This window comes from Aquarana catesbeiana, linkage group LG02 (genome assembly GCF_042186555.1).
Source record: "Aquarana catesbeiana isolate 2022-GZ linkage group LG02, ASM4218655v1, whole genome shotgun sequence".
Lineage (NCBI taxonomy): Eukaryota > Metazoa > Chordata > Amphibia > Anura > Ranidae > Aquarana > Aquarana catesbeiana.
In genome coordinates, this window is record NC_133325.1 from 103,806,045 (window position 1) to 103,826,798 (window position 20,754).

The 20,754-nt window shown below is 44.8% G+C and overlaps 1 long non-coding RNA gene across 1 annotated transcript; it reads right to left on the reverse strand.

The window, feature by feature from the left end:
• Nucleotides 1-1,172: 1,172 nt before the first annotated feature.
• LOC141127113 (uncharacterized) lies at nt 1,173-20,721 on the reverse strand. Its single transcript, XR_012241487.1, has 3 exons — nt 20,607-20,721; nt 8,744-8,841; nt 1,173-4,168 (listed from the first exon to the last, which is right to left on the reverse strand). It is a non-coding gene; the product is annotated as an uncharacterized lncRNA (long non-coding RNA).
• Nucleotides 20,722-20,754: the final 33 nt, after the last annotated feature.

A 20,754-nucleotide genomic window follows, 5' to 3' on the forward strand; every position in this document is an offset into this window, starting at 1 on the left:
AAGTCCGCTGGAAAGTCTGTCGGACAAGTCCGGTCGAAAAGTCCGACCGTGTGTACGCAGTCTTACACAAAGTACTTGTCCTTCCCTCCAGCTCCTTGAGCAACACTGCATATTGAAGAAAAAGTTTTGAGGGAGGAGGGGATGTCAGATCGATTGAGAGCAAGGCCGATGCTGTGTGCAAGCCTTAAGCCTCGTACACACGATCAGATTTTCCGACGGGAATTGTGTGTTGCAGATTGTTGACCTAAAATCCGACCGTTTGTACGCTCCGATTGTTGACCTAAAATCCGACCGTTTGTACGCTCCATCAGACAATTGTCGGATTTTCCGATCATGTGTACACAAGTCTGTCAGACAAAAGTCCAAACACGCATGCTCGGAATCAACGCTCAACAAACACAACATTAGCAGAAGGTGCCGCTAAAGAGCCACGTAGTACGCCACTAGGTTTGTGTTTGTTGGCTGACAATTCCTTGCCGTTTGTATGCAAGACAAGTTCCTGGTCAACACCCTTTGGACAATAGTCTGACGTTTTGTCTGTGGAAAATCCGATCATGTGTATGAAGCTTTAGTCTGACTGTCCTATGTCCTGACAGCAGGGGCTGTGGAAATAATTATTACTGTATATGCAGTCTGGCCACCTTACAATAATGAATAGCAGAGGTTTGTTTGATCCTTAAAGAAACCTGAAACGGGTGCCTTTTTTAAAGCGAAGTAAAATATGTATTATAAAGTAATCCTTTTTTTAAATATTACTTTAGTGTGCTTAATAGAAGAAAAATAGAGTTGGATTTATTTAATGCAATTGCTGAAAAACATCTAAGAATTTGCTTTTATCTTTCGTTTTAATAAAATTAAGTTATTTGTATTAAGAATGTGGCTTGTTTTATAAAGCTTGTACCATTGAAATGTCCGATGTGCCATTCCCTGCCCTATATACAGCAGTTTACAGAGCCGATCCTAAGGACAAGATCAGGTGAGATACTTTTAGTCCAGTGGGTGTGGACCCGTGCTTCAGATTTCCTCCTTCCACTTTGCTAATACAGATATATATAGTGATTCAATAATACACTGGATTATACAGTGCCTAGTGAAAATATTCACAGATTGGAAGCTTACATGTTTTATTATTGAATTTTACATTTAAAAAATAAAAAAAAAAAAAACCACAATTTTCTGATCAACAAATATCCTTTATGATAACAAATTGAAAACACAACTCTGAAAAGTGATATAAAATAATTGCATAAGCATACACCCCCATTTCAAGTGAGTATTCAGTAGAGGCAGCTTTGACACCATCTACAGCCTTGAGCTTGTGTAGATGGGCCTCTGCGTCAGCTGGGGCACTGCAATTGTTCTCATCCCTCTAAGCAAAATTGCTTCAGCTCTCCCAGGTTCTACAGGAATTATGAGTGAACAGTGGGGGAGATTTCAGCTTCTAACTTCAGCTTGTTCCGTTCATTGGTTTCTATGCGGAGCTGCACCAGAATTTGCACCCTCCAGTTTTAGTAAATAACCCCCAGTGTTTTTTTTTTTTTTTTTTTTTTTTTTAGGTTTAACCACAATTTCTCTACTGACATAAAATCTGGACTCTCATGTAGTCATTATATTAACCCCATTTAAGGTCTCCTGGTGTCCTCCCTCCCTAATATTCTTCTTTTGGTTGATGGTCTGTCTTTTGCAGCATTACAGCTGTGCCATCATCTCTCCGTTACTTAAAAGGAGAAGTACAGCCAAAGTTCGTTTGGCTGTACGTCTCCTGTGGATCATAGGAGTGCAGTTTGATTTGCAATCCTGTGACCCGGTTTCAGCAGAGAGCGGGCTGAAGTCCGCTGTCTGACGTCACAAAGTTGGTCCAGGCTTGGGTATCATGACCACAGAGTTGGGATCTGCCCACATACCTGGACTGACACCCGGCTCTCAGTGAGCTGCTGAGAGCCTGAGCCGACCGCTCCTGTCCCCTCCACAGGCCAGCGCTTCAGGGAGCGTGGAGGGGGCAGAGCAGAGAGCTGCTGATTGACTGTCAGCAGCTCTCTGCTCACGGAGCTGTGAGAATCGAGCGATCTGCGGTATTTGATTGCTGGGTTCTCATTGTTTGAGGTGATGGGGGACTGATGCTGCATCCACCTAGGCAAGTATGAAGCAAAAAAAAAAAAAAAAAAAAAACCCATACTTCTGTTCTAATGATTAATTGAACTATACACTTAGGCACGGTTCACACTAATGCATTTTTTAGTGCTTTTTGCAGAAATACATTTAACATGGTTTCCTATGGGACAAGTTCACATCTATGCTTTTTTTCAGCCACTGCGTTTTTTGAAAGGGTTCGGGACTTTAAATGCAAAACTGTGCTTTTTTTTTTTTTTTTGGGTTCTCACAGACTTCAATGGAGAAACACCAGAAAAGCATGTAGTGCATTTTTGCTGCAATCTGCATTTTTTAATCTGCCCAACAACAAATTGGCCCAAAAAAAAATGCAAACAGCCCAGTGGAAACTAAGGCTACTTTCACACTGGGGCGGGCGGTGGCGGTAAAGCGGCGATATTTTTAGCAGCGCATTACCACCATTTTAGCAGTGCTATTCAGCCGCTAGCAGGGTGGTTTTTACCCCCCCCCCCCCAGCGGCCGAAAAAGGGTCAAAACCACACGCTGCCCCATTGTTTTCAATGGGTAGGAGCGGTGTATACAACGCACCTACAGCGCTGCAAAGATGCGGCTTGTAGGACTTTTTAAACCGTCCTGCAAGCGCACCGGTCCAGTGTGAAAGCCCTCAGGAGAGGGTCTTTAAAGGCGCTATTTTTAGCGCTGTATCGCCTGTAAAGCGCCTCAGTGTGAAAGTAGCCTTAAGAATACTAAAGCCTCGTACACACGATTGGATCTTCCACAGACGAACTGCCAGACTTTTGCCCGAAGGGCAAGTGCTGTGAACTTGTCTTGCATACAAACGGTACACAATTGTTGGTCAACATACACAAAACGTAGTGACGTACTATGTGGAATTTCAGCTCTTGAGCGCCACCCTTTGGGCACCTTCTGCTAATGTCATGTTTGTTTAGCATCGATTCCGAGTATGTGTGTTTGTACTTTTGTGTGACAGACTTGTGTACACACAATAGGAAGATCTGACAGACCGTCGTCCGCTGAAAATTCACTAGCCTGCCATCCAACATTTGTTGGCGGAAAGTTGGACAACTGTCTGATGGAGCGTACTAACGATTGGATTTTAGGCCAACAGTCTGTCACACAATTCCCAGACGAAAATCCGATCGCGTGTACGAGGCGTTAGTAACTTGAAAGTGTTCCGTCACATGTGTAGGTAATACCGCAGTACTGAGTTACCAGATGTGAAATCTTCCAGACATGTTTTTATACTACAAATCACTTGAAACCCATTAATTACACAAGTGATCTTCATTTAACAAATGTGATTCAAGAAACAAAAATTTTGGCTGCACCTGTGTGATATATTAAAGAAGGTGTATACTTGTGCAGTCCACTACTGTGTGTTTTTAGTGCTATCCCTATTTCACTTTGAAATAAATATTAAATCAACTGTGAGTCACATGTTCTAAGATGGTAAAACATAAAAACTTCCTGGGGGGGGGGGGGGGGGGGGGAGATATTTATTTTCTAGGCAATGTATATTTGTTAATTTAACAAGTCCATGCACTGCTGCAAAAATGATGAATACTGGCAATATTTGGCCAGTCCATTGTAAAATCAGAATTTCAACCTACAAATAAATCGCCTGTGCAACGTTGATCCACCAGCAAATAAGTTGCTAACAAAGCTAATTATCTCTGCATGCAAGTCATCCATTTAAGCTGTTTACATTCACTTGGACAAAGTATGTAACAGTGTTTTTACCTGCAGTAATGTTGCAGCCCAAATCTAAAACAGCAAGTGGCAGAGTAAGTGGGGATTTGCAGTATGTAAAACACGGTCAGGTTGCCATTACCCCCTCCCCTCCTATGCATGATACATAGCACATATAAAGTGTGGAGAAATACAAACAACTAGGTTTGCTGTGGTGTTCTATCAGTCTGAATACAGATGGAAACCCGGTTATATTGATTTCATGCATCTGGGGTCAGGTTTCCTTTTGCACAACTGTTCTGCTTAAACTTGGCTTCACAGCGGCCACACGTACAAGCCTGGATTGGACCTGGGGGGGGGGAGGGAGGAGAAGAAGAAAATATTTTAGGTATCGACATTGGAGGACTGAATAGCCTAATGACTTTTTATATCTGTAATAGGATTTCATTTACATCTTCCAAATGCAGCATCCAGCTTCACCTGTGTTTTTGGTGTTCCTGGCCACCTTTGAGTGTTTCAGTTCCTATTGTTGCATTTCCTAAAGTGTAACTAAAGGCAAAACTTTTTTAGTATTAGATTATGTACAGAGTGATTAGAACAGTTGCCATTTTTCATTGTGGTCTGTGCCCCGGCGAGAGTTGCCCCCTTTATTTGTCTTGTTTATCATAAAAAGTGAAGATAACATCCCCACGTTTTGAGTTGACATTAGAACAGTGACAGAGGGGAAATCTTCCAACTGGGACACTATTTCTATTGACATCCCAGGATTTCCTCTCATATCCTGTTTTGGCTAATGTGACAGGAAGAAGGGAAATTTCCTCAATGGGACACAGATGGTGCAAAAAAAAAAAAAAAACCCTGACAGGTTATAATCCTCCCTAAGGCCCCTTTCACTCAAGAGCTTCCACCTGATGGACTCCATTTGCTCAGCGGGGGTCACTCCACTGATCGGCGGATGACAGGTCTGTCTCCACTCACTGTGCAGAGCGGGGGTGTACCCAGTCACGCTCTCCTCTATAGGGAAATCAGGTAAAAACTGACATATCCGATCCACCAGTCAGATGAAAAATAGGACCACCATCTGTCTGAATTTTGCAGATCAGATAGCGGCAGATATCAGTGGACTTGTCACCGCTGACATCCACTGCTCCATACAGTGCAAGGTCTGATCAGGTCCGCGTGAAAAACTGACAGGGAGACCTGATCGGACAGCCCACGTGAAAGGGCCCTTACTCTATCCAAAAGAGAAAAAAAAAAAAAGTTTTGTCTATAGTTACAGTTAAAAAAGTAAATTCACTTTTCTTAAAAAAAAAAATGTATCGCCTCTGGGTGATCATTGTACGGATGTTATCAAATTTTGCAGCAAATTGCTACCCGTTTCTGTTCTTGAGAAAAAGCTGTATGCTCTACGATGTGCTTGGAATACTGTTTCCTGAATCAGAGTGTCTGTGTTAAATCTAATCAGCTGATGCATTTGTAATGAGGAAAGCTGCAGTGTCTGCATCCCTTTAATAATCTTTAATAACATTACAATTTGGTTTGTGTAGCAATTTTATATACTATATATTTTTTTCACAAAAGGGGTTATGCTCCACTACTCAAAATATAAAACATAAATTCAAGGTGAAAATAGTAAGAGCTGAAACCCGATAAAGACCGCAGCGGTTTCAGAGGTGTAGACTAGGTTCACATTGCTGCAGTCTGATTTTAATCTGACTTTCAGTGCGATTATGTAGTGCAACTTGGATGCTACTTTTAAGTGCTTTGCATATTTTATGGGACTAAAATTGCGATCGAATCGTAGTACAGGAACCTTTTCCAAATTGTGCCATGCTGATTTGCATTGATGTGTACAGGTACAATTGAAAACAAGGATTTCCATTGTCATATGATTCCGTGCAACTCAAAGTCACTTCTGAAATCGATCCAGTGTGAACAGAGCCTTAAATCTCCATATCTACCCAAAAAATAAAACATTCGTTTTGACCGGACTGACTGTCTAAATGAAATGTTTTCCTTCATCCGCAACACTATGACTCAGAATTATCCGGCTCCAAGAAGCACATACAGTAAGACACCTTTCCTTCGTTCCCCCGCTGCTCCGTTCTGCTGCCGGGGAAAGGAGGAAACCTTATATAAGCTACTTGGTGATTACACAAGGCTGAGAGTTCTCATGGTTACGTGACACTGCTGGACGAAACAAGTATGAGCTGCAGAGAGGGAAGGCATTAAAGTAAACCTGTTGTTGCCCTGCACAGACAAAGCAATGATTTACTTAAAAATTGAACTCCAGGCAGATGTAAAAAAAAATAAAAAAGATTTGACTTTGTTTTGATACTAGGTTCTTCTGACCCCCTAAAACAGCAGCACATAAGGGGCAAGGGGGGTTATAGCACTGTTCCAGTCAGACTCCAATGCATTGCACCGTACTGGTACTGCACATTTAAAACTCAAACAAAAACAGTGATTAGCGTACTGCTCTTTCTTTGTCCAATCATAAGCTAGGAAAGGTCCCAAACCAAGCTGTATTACTCAACTGAGTCTACAAAGTGGCTGTGCTACTTGGAAGAGGAACCTCACTGATCCTTTCAGAGATAATATAGTTAAAGGAGAAGTACAGCCAAAGCTCATTTGGCTGTACTTCTCCTGTGGATCATAGAAGTGCAGTTCATTCTGCACTCCTGTGACCCGTTCTCAACAGACAACGGGCTGAAGTCACAGAACCAGTCCAGGCTCGGCAAGGATTGTGACCATATGGCCAGGATCCACCCACATGCCTGGACCAGCACCCAGCTCAGCAAGCCACTGAGAGCCTGAGTCGGCCGCTCCCACCCCCTCCACAGCCCAGCAGAGGGGGGGGGGTTAGAGCAGCGAGCCAGTGATTGACAGTCTACAGCTCTCTGCTCACGGAGCAGCGAATACTGAGCGATCTGCAGTGTTTGATTGCTCGGTTCTCAATTTTGGAGCTGGCGGGGGACCGATGCTGCATCCACCTAGGTGTATGATAAAAAAAAAAAAAAAAAAAAACACAACACACACACTGTTACCCTCAGGAGACTTGACTTGAGAAATTAAGTGCAGCAGTTGCTTGGGAGAGTACATGTATGCTGCATTCACACTTTTGCGTTGCTGGATCATGCACAAAATCATGTATATTCCCGCTACATACAAAAATGTGCAGCACATGCGCATGCCAAACCGATGCCAAAAATCATACACTTCATTTATTTTTTTTTTATACGTAGGGCAGCCCACTGACATGAACGAGCTGCGCAACATCACGAAAAATCGCACACACTTCATCCCACCTGCATGAGTGTGAACTTAGACAAAAGAGCCTGCAAGCACTAATAATTCTCAGAATCAGGGTGGATAAAAAGCAATGTTTTTTTTTTTTTTTTTTTTTATTTAGATTAGATTTTTTAGATTTTTATCAAATTTCAATAAAATGCTTTTGGAATAAAAATCTTCTAAAGATAGTTTTCTATTTAAGATACATTAATAATTTAGTTTATTCAGCATGAAATGGAGCTTAGTTATGTAGCATGAGGCTGTATATTCTTCAATATTTACATTTTTTGGTAAACTCATTCATTGAATGCAAGCTGAGATAACATGCACTGTATTGATGCATTCACACAAATTCACAGTAACCATGAGATAAAACAAAGTTCAGGAATATTCCTTTATCCCATTGTTTTGCAAATCTATGTACACTACAAACTGTATGATTTAATCGGTTCTGATAGGAAACCTAAATAGGAAACCTTAATTTTGTTTGCAAATATTAAAGATTCTAACTACCAGCAAGAATGAGTCCTTACATTTAAAAAGCACCCGTCATTTCAGATCCATCATGGCACCACCTGTTAGTGGGCATCCACTCAACTGCTGCCTCAATGTCCCTCACCTTGTTGTATCACTGCTGCATCACCAGCCCTCCCATTAAAGTGAATAGGACTGTCGGTGAGTCAACAGCAGGTCAGAGATGACAGTTGCTCTTTAAAAATTATGGATTTAAATTGAGTGGATTTAAATCAGCCTTTTTACTAGTGATTTAAATCAAATCCACCCTGCTCAGAATGCTCCTCATTAGGGCTGCAACTAACGATTATTTTAATAATCGATTAGTTGGCCGATTATTGTTTCGATTAATCGATTAATCTTAAAAAAAAAATGTGGTGTATAATTTAGTTAATATGTAAAGTTTAAAAAAAAAAGGCAATTTATTCTTAAATATCTCTATGCAGTGGTAAATATAAACAACCAACTATAGGGTTAGGGAGAAAAATATTGAATCCACTCTGAGAATAACAGACAGAAGAGATATACTCTATATAGTATATACTATTAGAAGACAAATACTGTTTTTTGGCCAATTTGTTGTTGGGCAGATTAAAAAATACAAATTGCTGCAAAAACGCATTACATGCTTTTCTGCAGCTTCTCCATTGAAGTATATTGAACCAAAAAAGCACCATTTTGCGTTAAAAAAAAAAAAAAAAAAGTCCTTGACCCTTTCCAAATGCGCAGCGGCTGAAAAAAAGCATAGATGTGAATGTTAAATGAACTGCAGTGTGTTTCTGCAAAAAGTACCAAAAAACACAGATGTGAACCAGGCCTAAGACGTTTAGTAACATAATGGGGTTAAAAGAAACTAAAATGAGCCCTTTATAGTACAAAAAAAGCAAATAATCGCTACTGTAAGGGGTTCATTTTTGTACTGTAGAACAGTGAAAGTAATATTTACAGTAGCGATTATTTGCTTTTTTTGTACTATAAAGGGCTCATTTTATTTTTTTTAACCCCCTTATGTTACTGGCCGATTAATCGATTATGAAAATAGTAATCGATTAATTTTATAATCGATTAGTTGTCGATTAATCGATTAGTTGTTTCAGCCCTACTCCTCATTATGTCATACCTGATCAAAGCTTGTGTTTAACTTTTTCAGAGTCATGTTGTATTTTCTAATTTGTTGATTATGTTCAGCCAAAATGGTAGCTTCCTTTGTGAGCTTCTCTGCAAGAAAAAAAAAAAAAAAAAAAAAAAAAGAAAAAAAACACCAAACACACAACACAGAAGTTGTAGTTATTAAGGAATATATCTCACAAGCAAAATAACATTAACTTATATGAAAGTAGTGTTTTAATTGTCAGGCTCCATCACATACAAAATCATATTTTATTGGGGTTTATTTAGGTTACCCATAAACAGCTATATTTCTCTTCTGGCAGCGAGAGGGTTAAAACAGAACTACTAAAAGATATAAAAAGGCACAAACTAATCCAGCTCTGTAATCAATATCATATCATTAAATGTGTTTGACTGGGTATAAATCTCTTGCAGCTGCTGTACAGCAGAGCTTAGAGGGGGAGCGAGAAGCATCACAAGGAGCCAATGAGGTGTGCGGCAGTGCAAGGAGCATACTGATATGAGGAGAGAGCAGAGTGGTGGATAGATGAGCTCACCAATGTGCTGCTTTTCCTTCCACAGTGACAGGGTGGGGTGGGGGTGGGGGAAATAGCGTAGGCCACTCGCTTTGCACTCCTGCCATTTACAGAATACCTTGCATTTTTTTCAGCGAATTCTCGTGATGTCATTGCCCCTCCTCTCCACCTATCTAAATCAGAGAACACCTTGCATTCATTGAAAAAAATGACAAGGGATTCTATAAATAGCGGCAATGCCCCCTATGGTTAATGTGTTGCTCTAGCTGCCCCATTGCATAGTAACCCCAAACACCCCGAAGACTGGTGTGATTTCTGAAATAGCAGCAATTTGCAGCTTCCCCAGTAATTAGTCAGGTATGAGATGTACACCAATCAGCCATAACATTATGACTACTGAGGGGTAACGTGAATAACATTAATTATCTTGTTACAATGGCAACCAAAAATAGGTGGGATATATTAGGCAAGTGAACACATCGTCCATGAAGTTGATGTGTTGGAAGCAGATAAAAAACGGGCAAGCGTAAGAATTTGAGCGACTTTGACAAGGGTCATATTGTAATGGCTAGATGACTGGGTCAGAGCAACTCCAAAACTGCAACTCTTGTGGGATGTTCCCGGTCTGCAGTGGTCAGGACCTACCAAAAGTGGCCCAAAGAAGGAAAACCAGCCAACCTGCAAACAGGGTCATGGGTAGAAAAGGCTCACTGATGCACATGAGGAGTGAAGGCTGGCCTGTGTAGTCCAATCCAATAGAAGAGCTACTGAAGCTCAGATTGTTGAAAAAAAGTTAAGGGTCACTTCACACTGGTCTAACATACGCTTCGACTTCCAGAGCACAAGTCCCATGACATGTCAAAATCAATGGTTCCCTAGGAGAGCCGTCTTAACTGGTCCGACTTTAAAAATGTTTCCTGCACTACTTTGGTCCGACTTGGGCATGACTTCAGCCCATTAATTTGAATGGAAGTCAGGCTCTTCAGATCCGACTTGTGGCGTGAGACTTGTGCTCTGAGGATCTTGAGCGGGAACCCCACAAGAAAAAAAAAAGTGTGTGGGGTCCCCCCCCCCAGATTTCGCTCCCCATGCGAATGAGTATGGGGTACATTGTACCCCTAAAAAAAAAAAAAAAGCAGTGTAGTGTAAATAAAAGCAAGACACGGTGTTTGACGAGTTCTTTATTATGTGTCTTCTTTCTCCGATTCTGCCACCGATGTGTTCTCCCACTCTGGTGCTGTCTTCTCCCACCAGTGATGTGTTCTTCCTCCGCTGCCATCTTCTCTGCCGCGACCCGGTCCTCCTCCAATGCTGCCTCCTGCCGTTGTGTCATCTTTGATGTTTGCCAGTTCCTATATAGCCATGGGGGGGTGGCTATCCGGTGACATCACCGCGAGATTCCTTCTTATGGGGAGCGCAGCAAGGCGATTGGTGGTGCGGTGTTTCCCTCAGACACACCGCATCTCTGATCACAGTAAAGAGCCTATGAGGCTGTTTATCATGTGATCAGTTGTGTCCAATCACAGCGTAAATAGTAAATGCCAGTTATTGGCATTCCTTTCCTCACGCTGACAGAGTGCGAGGAGAGCCGATAGGCAGCTTTTCTCAGTGGGGACATCTGCACTGATAATCGGTGGCCTGAATATCAGTGATGCCCACCTGTGATGCCAATCTGTGCCGCCAAGCAGTCCTGCCTCATTAGTGTCCATTAGTAAAGGAGAAAAAAATTACTTTACAAAATTTTATAACAGCAACTAAGAAAAACTTTTTTTGCCAAAAAAGACCAAAACGAAAAAATACAAATAATTTAAAAAACCTAGTGGTGATTAATACCACCAAAAAGAAAGCTCTGTCTGTCTCCAAAAAATGATAAAAATGTAGTTTGGGTACAGCATTGCATGACTGCACAATTGTCAAAGTGCGACAGCGCTGAAAGCTAAAACTTGGCCTGCAGGATGGGGGTGAAAGTGCCCTGTACTGAAGTGGTTAAATGTACTAAGTTCTTAGGGATCCTAAGAAGGTTAATAGGCAAAAGCTGAGAGGCAGAACTGTGTGTAAACCTGTGTCAAGCATCGGTAAAGATACACTTCAGGGCTACATAAGAGAAGGAGCTTTGTCGTTGAAAGTAACTAAAAAAAAACTGGCCCCTAACTTTTTTAGCTGGCTCCTGGATTCAAAGCAATTTTTTCAAGCTCTGTTGTAGCCATTCATTGGAATGAAAGAAGTCTTGTACCAGTCTATGCACTGTACGCATATAAATGGGAGTGTATTTTCTGCAGGCTCTTCTGCCAGCAACAACATGCGTTCATGCAGAAAATATATATAAGCTTGTGATAGAGCTGCACAATTCTGGCCAAAATGAGAATTACGATTTTTTTGCTTAAAAATAGGATTACCTGTAAAATCCTTTTCTTGGAGTACATCACGGGACACAGAGCCACAGTAATTACTGTATGGGTTATATGGCACCTTAATGATGGACACTGGCACACCCTAGACAGGAAGTTCAATTCCCCATGTAACCCCTCCCCTTTCTGGGAGTACCTCCGTTTTGTAGCAAAGCAATACACGTGTAACTAGAAAGAGGGGCGGGACCTCTGTGTCCCGTGATGTACTCCAGGAAAAGGATTTTACAGGTAAGCTGTTATAAAAATCCTAATTTCTTTATTGTACTTCACGGGACACAGAGCCACAGTAATTACTGTATGGGATGTCCCAGAGCAATGCTATCTGAAAGGAGGGGACACCAAAAAAAAGTAGAGTGCAATCAGACCTGAGGACCTATACTGCTGCCTGCAGCACACTGCGCCCAAAGGTGATATCCTCATGCCTTCTTACATCCACCTGATAGAATCTGGTGAATGTATGGACTGAAGACCAAGTTGCGGCCTTGCAGATTTGAGCCATGGAAGTTGGTGATGCACTCAGTGGCGTATCTAAGGTATGGCAGCCATGGCAAGTGCCATGAGCGCCATGGGAGGAAGGGGCGGCAAAAAGCCGCCCTCTGCATGGAAAAAAAACCCCCACCTGTCCTCCCAGACTAATATAGCCCCCGTCCCCATGGCCAGTCTGCAGGATCACGGCGCTGGTGTTCTATGAGATGGCTGTCGGGCTCGGTTTAGGCTGAGGGAGGCTCTGTCAGCAGGGAGGGGCGGGGCAGGGAGCTCCACTGACGCTCTGACCCTGCCCTGCCCCGCCCCATGTACTCTGTATGTGCTCGGAGCACTGACATCGCCTCTCCTGGACCACGAATATTCCCGCCCCCCACCGCCGCAAGCCCCGCCCCTACCGCTGTAAGCCCCGCCCTTACCACGGAAAGCTCCGCCTCCAGACCTCAGAGGTGAGCCCGGCTGGTCAGGTAGGTCTTTCTACCTATAGACTCAGTGTTACTAAACCCTCCCTGACAATGTTATTTATCCCCCTGTATAGCTGTGCATTGCTGAAAGATTTTAAAACTGGCTACTTGGTCATCTGCTGTAGTATGTCGCATTCGCAGTCTGGTCATCTGCTGTAGTATGTCACATTGGCAATCTGGTCATCTGCTGTAGTCGCATTCGCAGTCTGGTCATCTGCTGTAGCCGCAATCGCAGTCTGGTCATCTGCTGTAGTATGTCGCATTCGCAGTCTGGCCATCTGCTGTAGTATGTCGCATTCGCAGTCTGGCCATCTGCTGTAGTCGCATTCGCAGTCTGGCCATCTGCTGTAGTCGCATTCGCAGTCTGGTCATCTGCTGTAGTCGCATTCGCAGTCTGGTCATCTGCTGTAGTCGCATTCGCAGTCTGGTCATCTGCTGTAGTCGCATTCGCAGTCTGGTCATCTGCTGTAGTCGCATTCGCAGTCTGGTCATCTGCTGTAGTTGCATTCGCAGTCTGGTCATCTGCTGTAGTTGCATTCGCAGTCTGGTCATCTGCTGTAGTTGCATTCGCAGTCTGGTCATCTGCTGTAGTCGCATTCGCAGTCTGGTCATCTGCTGTAGTCGCATTCGCAGTCTGGTCATCTGCTGTAGTATGTCGCATTCGCATTCTGGTCATCTCCTGTAGTATGTCGCATTCGCAGTCTGGTCATCTGCTGTAGTATGTCACATTCGCAGTCTGGTCATCTGCTGTAGTATGTCACATTCGCAGTCTGGTCATCTGCTGTAGTATGTCACATTGGCAATCTGGTCATCTGCTGTAGTCGCATTCGCAGTCTGGTCATCTGCTGTAGCCGCATTCGCAGTCTGGTCATCTGCTGTAGTATGTCGCATTCGCAGTCTGGCCATCTGCTGTAGTATGTCGCATTCGCAGTCTGGCCATCTGCTGTAGTCGCATTCGCAGTCTGGTCATCTGCTGTAGTCGCATTCGCAGTCTGGTCATCTGCTGTAGTCGCATTCGCAGTCTGGTCATCTGCTGTAGTCGCATTCGCAGTCTGGTCATCTGCTGTAGTCGCATTCGCAGTCTGGTCATCTGCTGTAGTCGCATTCGCAGTCTGGTCATCTGCTGTAGTTGCATTCGCAGTCTGGTCATCTGCTGTAGTTGCATTCGCAGTCTGGTCATCTGCTGTAGTTGCATTCGCAGTCTGGTCATCTGCTGTAGTATGTCGCATTCGCAGTCTGGTCATCTGCTATAGTCACATTCGCAGTCTGGTCATCTGCTGTAGTATGTCGCATTCGCAGTCTGGTCATCTCTTGTAGTCGCATTCGCAGTCTTGTCATCTCCTGTAGTATGTCGCATTCGCAGTCTGGTCATCTGCTGTAGTATGTCACATTCGCAATCTGGTCATCTGCTGTAGTCGCATTCGCAGTCTGGTCATCTGCTGTAGTATGTCACATTCACAATCTGGTCATCTGCTGTAGTCGCATTCGCAGTCTGGTCATCTGCTGTAGTCGCATTTGCAGTCTGGTCATCTCCTGTAGTATGTCACATTCACAGTCTGGTCATCTCCTGTAATATGTCACATTCGCAGTCTGGTCATCTTCTGTAGTATGTCACATTCGCAATCTGGTCATCTGCTGTAGTCGCATTCGCAGTCTGGTCATCTGCTGTAGTCGCATTCTGGTCATCTCCTGTAGTCACATTCGCAGTCTGGTCATCTCCTGTAGTCGCATTCGCAGTCTCTGGTCATCTGCTGTAGTCGCATTCGCAGTCTCTGGTCATCTCCTGTAGTATGTCGCATTCGCAGTCTGGTCATCTCCTGTAGTACGTCGCATTCGCAGTCTGGTCATCTTCTGTAGTCGCATTCGCAGTCTGGTCATCTTCTGTAGTCGCATTCGCAGTCTGGTCATCTGCTGTAGTCGCATTCGCAGTCTGGTCATCTGCTGTAGTCGTATTCGCAGTCTGGTCATCTGCTGTAGTCGCATTCGCATTCTGGTCATCTCCTGTAGTATGTCGCATTCGCAGTCTGGTCATCTCCTGTAGTATGTCGCATTCGCAGTCTGGTCATCTCCTGTAGTATGTCGCATTCGCAGTCTGGTCATCTCCTGTAGTATGTCGCATTCGCAGTCTGGTCATCTCCTGTATTCGCAGTCTGGTCATCTGCTGTAGTCGCATTCGCAGTCTGGTCATCTGCTGTAGTCGCATTCTGGTCATCTCCTGTAGTCACATTCGCAGTCTGGTCATCTCCTGTAGTCGCATTCGCAGTCTCTGGTCATCTGCTGTAGTCGCATTCGCAGTCTCTGGTCATCTCCTGTAGTATGTCGCATTCGCAGTCTGGTCATCTCCTGTAGTACGTCGCATTCGCAGTCTGGTCATCTTCTGTAGTCGCATTCGCAGTCTGGTCATCTTCTGTAGTCGCATTCGCAGTGTGGTCATCTGCTGTAGTCGCATTCGCAGTCTGGTCATCTGCTGTAGTCGCATTCGCAGTCTGGTCATCTGCTGTAGTCGTATTCGCAGTCTGGTCATCTGCTGTAGTCGCATTCGCATTCTGGTCATCTCCTGTAGTATGTCGCATTCGCAGTCTGGTCATCTCCTGTAGTATGTCGCATTCGCAGTCTGGTCATCTCCTGTAGTATGTCGCATTCGCAGTCTGGTCATCTCCTGTATTCGCAGTCTGGTCATTAGCTGTAGTCACATTCGCAGCCTGGTCATCAGCTGTAGTCACATTTGCAGTCTGGTCATCAGCTGTAGTCACATTCTCAGTCTATTTAAAAGTAGTACCTGCTGTTGCACAAACCACTTTATTACACTTTAATTTCTGATATTTATGGCTGTGCATATTAATTTAATCCATATTGAGCACCATATTTGATTGGCTGCTTCTGCTTGGCATATACACACAATCAAATAGTGCTCAATATGGATTAAATAAATAGATATTATAAAGTTTATAAAGTGATTTGTGCAACAAGCTCCTTAAACATTCTACATTCAATGAAAGTTCATGCAGTGCAAACTTTGCAGTGCATGAACTTTCACTGAATGTAGAATGTTTAATGACCAGGGGCGAACTGATCCATTGGGCAGTTTATGTAGTACTAATCCATAATTTGTTAATAGAAAGATTAAAGAGCTTGACTTGTAGTTTTGTTAGCTGTTTCTTTTTTTTTTGTTGACAGGGGCGCAGTTTCAGTGCTTGCCATAGGCGCCATTTTCACTAGATACGCCTCTGGATGCACTGCCCACGAAGCACTAACAGACCTGGTGGAGTGCGCTTTGTTTTGAAAAGGTGGAACTTTCCTCTTCAAACCATAAGCTTGAATAATAACCGTATTTATCGGCGTATAACACGCACCGGCGTATAACACGCACCTCAATTTAGGAGGGAATTTTAAGGAAAAAAAAAAAAAAACTTTTAGGAGGGAAGTTGAAGGGAAAAAAACTTACATTTAAATGCCCATCATTGCAGCCTTCTCAGTGCAGCCTTGCCAGTGCAGCCTTGTCAGTGCAGCCTTCCCCAGTGTCCAGTCCAGCCTTGCCCCAGTCCAGCCTTGCCCCAGTGCAGTCTTGCTGAAGCCTCTGAGCTTCAAAATCGCCGACCGCGATTTGAAAATGGCGCCGCCGGCGCCGAAATACACAGAGCCGGTCCTCGGCTCTTCTCGGCGGCTCTCGTTTACTTTCGGTTCCACTCGGACGGTGAGCGGAGCTATCCGAAACTAGCCGAGTATACTCGGCTAGGTTCGGGCGGCGCTCGAGTGAAACCGAAAGCCGCCAAGAAGAGCCGAGGACCGGCACTGTGTATTTCGGCGCCATTTTCAAATCGCGGTCAGCGATTTTTTCGTTCTGGATCGCAGGGGATCGGCGTATAACACGCACCCGCGATTTTCCCCTGATTTTAAGGGGAAAAAAGTGCGTGTTATACGCCGATAAATACGGTACTTGCCGAATCCATTTGGCAATAGTGGATTTCAACGCTGCCTGTCCTTTTCTAGGCCCTTTAGGCAACACAAACAAAACATCTGTTTTCCGAATCTGAGCAGTCGCCTTAAAATAGATTTTGACTGCTCTCACTACATCCAAAGAATGTAGTGACTTTACCTCCTTAGAACAGGGTTCTCGAAAAAATGAAGGTAAAACAATATCTTGGTTTAGATGAAAATCTGAAACCACCTTTGGCAGAAAGCTAGGATGAGGACGCAATACTACTCTATCCTTGTGAATGATTAAATATGGCTCTTTACAAGAAAAAGCCGCCAACTCTGATACCCTTCTTGCAGAAGAAATGGCTACCAGAAAAACTAGCTTTCTTGTCAAAAGGACCAAAAGAATATGTCGTATCGGCTCAAAAGGCTGTTTCTGTAACGCCGACAACTAAATTCAAGTCCCAAGGGTTCAGGGGTGCTCTAACCGGTGGATTAAGCCGTGTTACTCCCTGTATAAAGCTTTGGATCAAAGAATGCGAAGCAAGGGAACATTGAAACAATACCGATAAGGCCAAGACCTGGCCCTTGATAGAACTCAAGGCAGGTTTCATCTCTAACACCATTTGCAGAAAGGCAAGGATTCTACCTATGACATACCGGTACTTTCTGGGATGCCAACCCCTGGATTCACACCAGGAAACATATGCCTTCCAGACTCTATAATAAATGACTCTGGAAGTTGGCTTCCTTGCATTAATCAAAGTAGATATCACTGAGCCGAAAAGCCCACGATTCTTCGAACGTGGGTTTCAATAGCCAAACTGTTAAATTTAGCGTTTGTAAAGTAGGATGGAACACTGGTCCCTGCGATAGCAGGTCTGGAAGTGGTGGTAGGATCCATGGGGCCCCTATCACCATATTTACTATTTCTGCATACCAAGATCTTTTGGGCCACAAGAACTACCGATTTCCTTTCCCGCTTGATCCTGCGAAGAAGTTGAGGTAGCAGCAGAATAGGAGGGAATGCATAAATCAGTGAGAAGTGATCCCACGGGGTCACCAATGCATCTGTTCTGCATGCGAGTGGATCCCTTGTTCTTGACACAAAGTTGTTGACTTTGTTGTTGAACCTGGGCGCAAACAGATCTACATCCGCGATCCTCCATCTTTGGCATATAGCCAGGAAGAAATCGGGGTGAAGGGACCATTCCCCCGGGAACAACTGCTGGCGACTTAAGTAGTCCGTCTGCCAGTTCTCTACCCCTGGAATGAAGATTGCCGATATGCACGGCACATGCTTTTCTGCCCAGGTTAGGATCTGGTTTACCTCTTCCTGGGCTGCAAGACTTCTGGTGCCCCCTTGGTGATTGATATAAGCCACTGATGTGGCATTGTCGGATTGAATCCTGGCAGGAGAATTCTACAACCTGAATGTCCAGGCCCTTAGGGCTAGGTACGCTGCCCAAATCTCTAGAATGTTGATGGGCAAGGTATTTTCGGTTCTGGACCATTTCCCTTGGACAGACGCCTCTTCCAGAACCTGAAAGGCTGGCATCTGTTGTTACCACCTTCAAGGTAACTGGTAAGAAGGATTTCACCTTCTGCAGATTCTCGGATATCCTCTAACAAGTGAGGCTCTGGTGCACTTTTGGTGACAAACGCATCAGAAAATCTAGCGCTTGGACCTTCTTGTTCCAGGCTGACAGGATACTGTTTTGCAGCAGTCTCGAATGAAACTGAGCATAGGGAACTGCTTCGGATGAAGCCACCATCTTCCCCAACAACCTCATACAAAGGCGAACAGAAGGACCCTGCTTTGCCCTGACCACCTGAACCAGCTCCTTTATGGTGCTGATCTTTGACTGGGGTAAAAACACCCTCTTCTGGGCTGTATCTATTCTGAGGTAAGTTTTTCATAACGAGCTAGTATGCGCTGCATTATGCCTTTGCCTTGCAGGATTTTTTTTTTAATGTGCGGGTATACAACCCCATTAAATCAAGCCTTTTTACTAGTGATTTAAATCAAATCCACCCTGTAAAATTCATTCATACTTATGCTAACATGCATGCACTGGCGCAAAATACTGAACGGGAGCGCAGATTCTCCTATTTCTTTTTTTACACGCCTGTGTGCACAGACACATTGTAAATAATGGGCTATATTTTAGAATTATATATATATATATATATATATATATATATATATATATATATATATATATATATATATATATATATATATATATAGAGCTTTTTCAAGCTGCATTGTGCAAGCGGCTTTAGGTGCTGCAGGAAAGCGTGCAATTTGCACATGTACCCACACCGGTGTGAAGGAGCCCTCAGTCCTCGTTCACATTGGCTGCAGCTTTGAAATCGTGCAACTTCATCTGAAATCACAGGATTTCAAAGCCGCACGTCAGGTGATTTCAGGTGTAACTTAGAAGACATCTGGGCAGCGTCATACACAGATGTCTATTCAAGTCGCACCTGAAATCGCCAAAAGCAGTGCAGGAACTACTTTTGTAAAAAATTGGTGCGGCGCCACAGTCGTCATCGCTTTGAACTGTGCCATTTGCGGGCAATAGGCTGCGTCTTCTCATGCGATTTGACCTGTAAAATTGCATGACAAGTCGCTCCAACGTGAACAGGCTCTTATACTATGAGATCACATATAGCCTAGAGTGCCCACATGTCCCGGATTGCCCCTTATTTGTGATATTTGTCCCATGTCCCGGGCACCTTCATTCTGGGACAATATACTGTCCCAGAATGAAAAAAAAAAAACACACCGCCAGGCGCCAGTATGACTCTGCCACCCTGACCCTTATAAACATTTACACACACACCTCATATACCTACTGGTTGCTAGGCTAGGGCCGTCCCGCGTCTAGCAACCAGTGATGTCAGCTGACATTGTCACGTGGGCAGTCAGAGCATTGTAGCACCTGCGGGCTACTATGGCTGAGCCTGAGCAGCGCGCCTCCGAGAGAGAGAGCAGCCACCAGCCAGGCAGCCTCACTCAGCCACAGACACCACACTGAGTCTGACACCAGAAAGAACCAAACTTACTAGCTAGCCTGTGCCCACAGTGAGTCAGACAGTGCCAGCCAGTCCCGGGGCCGCCCGCTGCGGCACCGACTACTCCAGTAGCCCCTGCAGCAGCGCCAGCAGCGCAGCCCGACTTCTCCACAGTTCAAGTTCAACTTCTCTCCTCCTGAGCTGGGCCTGAGGCTCGTCCGAGTCCTCCTCCCTCCCGCCCACGAGATTGGCGCTAGACATTCACAAACTTCCAGGTTAGGGTTACACTTCTTTGTTACAGTGAGCATGCTCCCCCTCCGTTCTGCTGCTGTCCCCCCCCCCCTCCAGTTTTCCTCTGTGTCCCCCAGTTCTGCTGCTGCCCCCCCCCCCACACACTTTTCCTCTGTGTCCCCCAGTTCTGCTGCTGTCCCCCCCTCCAGTTTTCCTCCGTGTCCCCCAGTTCTGCTGCTGTCCCCCCTCCAGTTTTCCTCTGTGTCCCCCAGTTCTGCTGCTGTCCCCCCCCACACTTTTCCTCTGTGTCCCCCAGTTCTGCTGCTGTCCCCCCCCACTTTTGCTCTGTGTCCCCCAGTTCTGCTGCTGTCCCCCCCCCACTTTTCCTCTGTGTCCCCCAGTTCTGCTGCTGTCCCCCCCCCACACTTTTCCTCTGTGTCCCCCAGTTCTGCTGCTGTCCCCCCCCACTTTTCCTCTGTGTCCCCCAGTTCTGCTGCTGTCCCCCCCCCACTTTTCCTCTGTGTCCCCCAGTTCTGCTGCTGTCCCCCCCTCCAGTTTTCCTCCGTGTCCCCCAGTTCTGCTGCTGGTTACTACTGTAAAAATTGGCAAAAAAGTATCAAAAATCATCTTTTTTGGGCGGGCGTGGGGGGGGTCCCTGAATGGCAGTTTGGAAATGTGGTCACCCTAATACAGCCTGTGCTCTGTGACACCCCAACACCGCACACAGCCTTAGTAAGGAAGCAGTAGACGCCATTAGTAGCTCCTTCTCCATGCAGTGAGCCCAGTAAAGCCCCCTATGTGACTTTCCTTACCCAGAGCGGTCACCATCCCAGAATACACCTCCACAGACTCCATCTCATATCTGCCGCCGCCCGCCAGTCCCCGCCCACACACACCAATACGCCGCGCTTCCTGTCGTCCTCACGTAAAGCACGCCAGACGGAGCCGGTCACGTGGGGC